This window comes from Melanotaenia boesemani, chromosome 23 (genome assembly GCF_017639745.1).
Source record: "Melanotaenia boesemani isolate fMelBoe1 chromosome 23, fMelBoe1.pri, whole genome shotgun sequence".
Classification (NCBI taxonomy): Eukaryota; Metazoa; Chordata; class Actinopteri; order Atheriniformes; family Melanotaeniidae; genus Melanotaenia; species Melanotaenia boesemani.
In genome coordinates, this window is record NC_055704.1 from 2,243,234 (window position 1) to 2,250,606 (window position 7,373).

Sequence of the window (7,373 nt, forward strand, 5' to 3'; positions counted from 1 at the left end):
AAAAGAAAATGTCTTATTTGGTTTTATTGTTAAAAAAATAACTGTTTCAATATGGTGATCCCAATTTTTTGGCTTTTCACCAAACAGTTAAACCAGTTTTTCTCTTCTCTAAATCACATGAAAGGAAAGATTGCTGTGAGACTACACAGTGACAGAAGAACAGAACTACATATGTTTAGAAATACCTGCTTTCTCTTTTTTCTTTTTCCCCCTTTCTTTTAATCTATCCATACCTTGTATATTTCTCGTATCCCTTATGCGTCTGTTGTATTTGACTTTGTAAGTTTGTTGAAAATGTAATTGAAAAGCTTTGATTAAAAAAAAATAAAAGAGAGAGAGAGAGAGAGAGAGAGAGAGAGAGAGAGAAACCGCTGTAAGGTGCTACTGAACATGTAAACTTCCGTTGTGGGGAAGCTTCAGTCTGGGGAAAGTTTTTTTTTTTTTTTTTTTTTTTTTTTTTTTCAGTCTGGGGAAAGTTGCTGGTGTCATGGGAGTGGAAAAAAGAAGAAAGTTTCTTGTAGAGTCTGCCTTTTACAGACATATCAACCCAAGAAAATTTTAATTATTCAAAAAAGTAAAAAAAAATAAAAAAATAAAAAAATAAAAAAACGTAGACCTTGCGTGCAACTTAGGCTAATTTGTTTTTATTTTTTAGGCGAAACACAAAACGAAACTGTGCGTGCAGAACCGAGGACTTCAGTTTTTACATATATAAAACGTAAGTCCTCTCTGGTTTATGGCCGAATCTGACCATGTTTAAGCCCAGCATGAAGTACAACTTAATCAGATTTTGTAAATGAAATATTTTTCTAATTTGCTATACGCAGACTATATATATATATATATATATATAGTCTGCGTATATATATATATATATATATATATATATATATATATAGTCTGCGTATATATATATATATATATATATATATATATATATAATAGCTTGTTTTTTTACACTCTCTATCCCATAATACTAATTTCCTTACCTACTGGGCTTTACTAAATTCTGCTCAACCAATCAACGGCTCTCCCCTCTGTTCGACCACCGCCTTCATCAGTCAACAGGTAGCAGCCATGGAAGGACAGTGACTTCTCCCGTCATTAGTCCCATTCTGGTCATTTGGACACTCAGGTTTTCATTTCAAGTGTTTATGCATCTATAAACATAAACATAAACCTCATCTAAATCAGCAATAAAGAGTGGCTTGAGTGTAACTGACGTCTACCATCATTTGTTCTGGCTGGACAACCTGGGGAGATAGAGAATTTAAATCAGCTTTCTATATAGCCATTTAGAGGTCACAAGTTTGATTCATATACCAACACCTCCTTTACATGGTCCTTCGAGCCGGATCATAACATTCCTCAGAGTAACAATGGCTCGTCCTCGTCGTGATGTTTGTCAGACTCACTACCTTGATGTCTTCCAGGTGACTCTCCCAACACGTCAGCTCCCTTCAAATACACTCTATGACCACTCCACCAAGGGAGCCAGTACTCAACTTCCTGCTCCGCTCTTTACTCCAGAGAGACCAGCACATCAGAATGTCAGCTCAGAAGCAGTCTTATCAGATCTACGGAAAAATCAAGGAGGACAATAAGCAACTCAGACGGGACATGCATGTCTTTTCAGCACCCTTTCACTGAGATCAGCTCCTCAGCCTCCCCGTCCCACTGAAAGACATTCTGTGCAATTCAATGACAGTGCTGTCTCATATATGCCCTCTTTTCCTCCAGAAGATACATCTACTCCCAATCCATATTCCAGTCAACAAATGGCTGAGCCAGAGTACTTTAATGGCCTTAGGCAGTTCCTATTCCACCATTCGATGAGCCACTGCCTCCGCCGCCACCTCCAGTGTCATATCCCCCTGAGGAATCAGGATTCATGCCCCCCCCCCCCCCCCCCCCACAGTATACAGAGCCATACACACTCACATCTGAACTGCCTTCAACAGAGACTGTGTACAGAGGGCCAAAGCCTCATATTCCTCACTTCACTGAGGAAGACCCTCGACAGTTTGCCCGCCTCAAAATAGCACTGGACAATATCTTGCCTAAAGATGCAACAGAGCGCTTCAAGTATCAGATACTTGTTGATCACCTCAAGCTGGAGGATGCCCTGCTCATAGCAGACTCCTATAGCAATAGTCCATCTCCCTATACAAAGACTATGGCTTCTCTCACTGAACTGTATGGGCAGCCTCACAAATTAGCTCTGCAGGGCATCAATGAGGTCTTAGCTGAACCACCAATCAGGAGTGGTGATAGCCGTGGGTTTCGCCTCTTTGCACTCAAGTTAGAGCCCTTGTCGGAATGCTAGAGCAGCTGGGAAAGGATGGAAAGACTGAGTTGGAGTGTGGATCACACACCTCATGCCTTTTGTCAAAGCTACCACACGAACTCAGAGCCCAATTCAAACATTTCATTGACCCCATCAGCACTTCCATTCCAACTTTGGTGCACTTTTCAAAGTGGCTCGAATATGAAGTCAGGGTTCAGGATGATGACTCACAACGGTCTCACCCACGGTCATTCTGAGATGAGCGTCAGAGAGTCAAACTATAGTACTGCTTGGATCAGAGCCCACTCCCAAGTCATCTGAGCCATTCACATCAGGTCAGCATCAGCCCAAATGGGAAACCCGACAGGGAGTGACTGTGGTGCTGGAGTATATAAGGACTAGTGAGACAATGGGGAACAGGTGTGACAGGTTGGGTGGATTGAGAGCTGGGATCAGGGACATGTGTGGAGAATCAGGGGAGTGCTGGAGGAGTGGCAGGACAGACTGTGACATTCAGCCTGCCTGGCAAGACATGATGATCTACAGCGTGAAAAGCTGAGGTCAAGTCGATTAATAATAACACAGAGCAATGACCAGCATCGCTCTGCATCAGGATGTCATTGGTGACTCTGAGCAGGGCTGTTTCAGTGGCATGAGCCCTGCGAAAGCTAGACTGGAAATGATCCAGGATATGGTGTGTCTCTAAAGCAGCTTATAGCTGCTTAGCAACACGTTTTTCTAAAATCTTAGAGATAAATGGCAAATGTGAGATAGGTCTAAAGCTGCTAAAAAGAGCATTTACAATATGGTGCTTTTGTTTTATCAATTTGTGATTGTAGTTAATCCTCGCAACTTCCGCTTGGTTATTAGGCATGTGCTAGAGGTGAAAAAATTAAAAAGGAGGAAGATAAAAAAACAAAATTAAAACAATATAGTTTGTTCGTGCCAAGACATTTGAGAAACCTGTTCAGCTTGTTTCGTAACACCCTACTGTAAGGTGCAGAGGTATGTTTTTTGTATGAGTGTGTATTTTGAGTTTATATTTTGTGCTGCGCTATCCAAACAGCTAATGCTAGCTAGTATTTCACAGATTATTAATCAGTAAAAGCGTGGTTATATGAAATGTATATGAGTTGTAACTGTGTTTTATTTTGCTTTCAGCTCTTAAGATGTGCCTTAGTGCTTTGTGTACATAATAAACGTTTAAATCGGCATCATGGGCCATCAGTCATTATTGGAGTGTGACATTCTGGTTGGGTAGTATGCATGTGTACACGTGAGACTATGTGTGAAAGACAGTAACATTTCTTTTTTTTGCTATGTTATCCAGAGCCCTCGATATACTCAGAGTTGCGACATCCGTTGACTTGGCTGTAAGAGCGGTCATGTGGGTCATGGAGCCTCCAATAGTTCCAAACAAGCCCGCGCTGCTTGACTCTACTACGGAACAGACAGCAGCGATCGGATTACTGAGGGTGAAAACTAAGTAAACATATTATTGCTGCACATACACGTTTGTCACTGAATGCATTATTATGTTAATGTTGATTTAAGTGATGATCAAGTCATGTTTGACAATAGATTAAATAAGCGTAACCAGCACAATAATTTCATACATTTTTGGAGGGAAATATTCGTCTCAACCAACAAGCTAGCATTTATTAAAGATCAGACATGATGGTCCTCATTAGCCTCTTTATTTCTTACATCCTTATAATTCACTTTTGTAAGGTGATTAGGTTGATACGGCTTACTTTCATCTAATTATTAAAGCCATCCGTGTGGTAGCATGTAATGTCCCAGCAGTATGGACAGTACTTAAAGTCAAAGACACAATGCATACAACACCAAGGATCCCCTTCAGACAGGACTCTGCCTCTCAGCTGCATTTCAATGGTTTGTATTTAAAAGTCCAAATCTGCACTCGCTCTCCAGGGAGGCTGCCCATGCCTGTGTTTATGCTGGCCAGCATATCCACAAGATGGAAGCAGACAGTTGCCTACCATTACACTGGAAACTCCACAATAGCAGTGCCTATCAGCCTATCATTATTTCCATTGTGGAGGTGGCAGCCTCTGCTTGACTTTATGTGGCATCTGTTACATGTGACATGGGTAATCCAAACAGCGCCATGAGGAGGTATTTTGGGGTGACAGAGGAAAAACCATGGATAGCACATCCAGTGGAGGCACAGTAGCATCTCTATTCCATCCTAGATGTTCCCCACATTATTAAGAACCTTAGGACTGCCATTGTTCGCAGAGACGTAATCACTCTTCCCCAGGATGTAGTGGAAAAGGAGCAGCTGCCTTCTGGTACCATCTCTCGCCATCCACTGAAGGGCCTGGTCACCTACCAGGAAACATGTGTCTGTAGCAGTGGCACATTTGAGACAAGCCATTTTGAAAAAAATGAAGATCAGCTTAGCAATGACTCTTTTTAGTAAAGCAACAAGTGCTGCTCTAAAGTAACTTGTGGTACATCGGTCAAGAACATACCTTACAACATCATGGTTCCTGGAGGTGATCGACAGTAACCTTTCCTCCTGCCATGACCTGGAAAAAAAAATGTTACCAGATATGTGAGGCTGAGGTTGAGGATTGCAGCAAAGTGCATCAGGGAATAAAGAAAGAAAGCATCAAAAATAAAGGCCACCTGGGCAGCAAGAGTCAAACTAAAAAGACAAAGAAGACCAAGACCACTTTCACACCTAAGGCCACAACATCTAGACCACTGCCAACAACACTGCCTGTTATCATGGATGTACTTGGTTTTTCCATACCATCAGTGTCCTGTAGTCTCTGTTCAATAACTGACCAACAGCTTCCAGCAGCCACATTTTCTTCCAAATGCCAGGCTCCACCACTAACAGCAGTCTCCACCATCAACAGCAGCCTCCACCAGCCCCAGCAGGCTCTGGCAGCTGACAAATAGGTAAAAAAGTTTGTATGATCAATTTAATTCATCATTGGTGTGTTAAGAAGGCTGAACTATTCTGCATTCATAAACTAAAAGGTTACAGCTACACCATTGTAATCAGAAGCCTTAATAGCGTCATTAGTAATGTGGCAGACTCAAAGTAGACCAAGATAAATGTTTACAACTCATGACAGTAATAATAATAATTAAAGCCGCAAGCGGCATCCATCGGGTCCGAGCATCCTGGACCCCGCCACCCGACTCATACACCTTTTCTTAGCATGGTAGGTAACCTGTGAACATGATACGTAACACGGTGAAGCGTCCAGCTGAGAATCAGAAATGTTGATGTACCTAGTTAGCATTTTTTGCTTGCATGCAAATATGCTAGCTAACATGCTATGTTGCCATGACAACAGGTAGTGTAATACGTTAAGGACCCAACGTGTATGAATCCTGTCAAGTTTGGTGCAGTTCCCATGTATTGCTTTGGAGATATGAGCAAACCGTGTTTCATGGCGAGAAGGCTTTTTCCGTCGGTTGCCACGGTTACAGGCTTTTTCCTATTAGAAAGATTTGAATAGCGTTTGGTCCCCAACTTGGCAGGAACGTTCCCACCAAGTTTAGAGTCGGTCGCATGAATCCCCTCCGACTAGTTCGTTCAAATGTCAGTGTAATCCAAGATAGCGTGCACGCCGTTGTCATGGCGTCAGGTGTTCAATTGACTTCTTTGCTGGACTTGGGGTGTGACACGTATGAATACTGTGAAGTTTGGTGCAGATCCCATGTATTTCTATGGAGATATGAGCAAACCGTGTTTCATGGCGAGAAAGCGTTTTTCCGTCGGTCGCCACGGTAACATGCTTTCTGCTATTAGAAAGATTTGAATAGCGTTTGGTCCCCAACTTGTCAGGAAGCTTCCCACCAAGTTTGGAGTCAATCACACAAATCCCCTCAGACTAGTTCGCTCAAATAAGATGTGTGTAAAGTGAAAAAAATGGGAAAAAATGGCCGCACACGCCAAGATGGCGGGCACCCCGTTGCCATGGCAACAGGTGTTAGATTGAGTTTTTTGGTTGACTGGGGGGGGTACACATGTGTGCCGAGTTTCGTGTTCCTACGTCGAAGTAGAGTTTTTGGACCCCATTCATTTGGGGATTTTTGGGGGTTCTAGGGGGCGCTGTTGAGGCAATTTGCATTGACGTGTATGCGGACCTTACATTATTGCAATTTTCGCAGGGCTTGAGGTGTGTGCCAAGTTTCACAACTTTTCATGGGTGTTTAGGGGGTCATATTTGGGGTCAAAGCGCTTAGGAGGAGGAGGAGGAGGAGGAGAATTAAAGCCGCAAGCGGCATCCATCGGGTCCGAGCGTCCTGGACCCCGCCACCCGCCTCATACACCTTTTCCTAGCATGGAAGGTAACCTGGTAACATGGTAGGTAACATGGTAAAACACCCAGCTAAGAATCTGAAATGTTGATATACCTAGTTAGCATTTTTTGCTAGCATGCTAATTTGCTAGCTGACATGCTATGTTACCATGGCAACAGGTCTTGTAATGCGTCAAGGACCATACAACTATAAATCCTGTCAAGTTTGGTGCAGTTCCCATGTATTCCTCTTGAGACATGAGCAAACCGTGCTTCATGGCGAGAAGGCTTTTTCCGTCGGTTGCCACGGTTACACGCTTTCTCCTATTAGAAAGATTTGAATAGCGTTTGGTCCCCAACTTGGCAGGAAGGTTCCCACCAAGTTTGGAGTCGGTCGCACGAATCCCCTCAGACTAGTTCGTTCAAATGGAAATGAAATCCAAGATGGCGGGCACGCCGTTGTCATGGCAACAGGTGTTTGATTGACTTCTTTGCTGGACTTGAGGTGTGACACGTATGAATACTGTGAACTTTGGTGCAGATCCCATCTATTTCTATGGAGATATGAGCAAACCGTGTTTCATGGCGAGAAGGCGTTTTTCCGTCGGTTGCCACGGTAACACGCTTTCTGCTATTAGAAAGATTTGAATAGCGTTTGGTCCCCAACTTGTCAGGAAGCTTCCCACCAAGTTTGGAGTCAATCGCATGAATCCCCTCGGACTAGTTTGTTCAAATACGATGTGTGTAAAGTGCAAAAAATGGCAAAAAAATGGCAGCACACGCCAAGATGGCGGGCA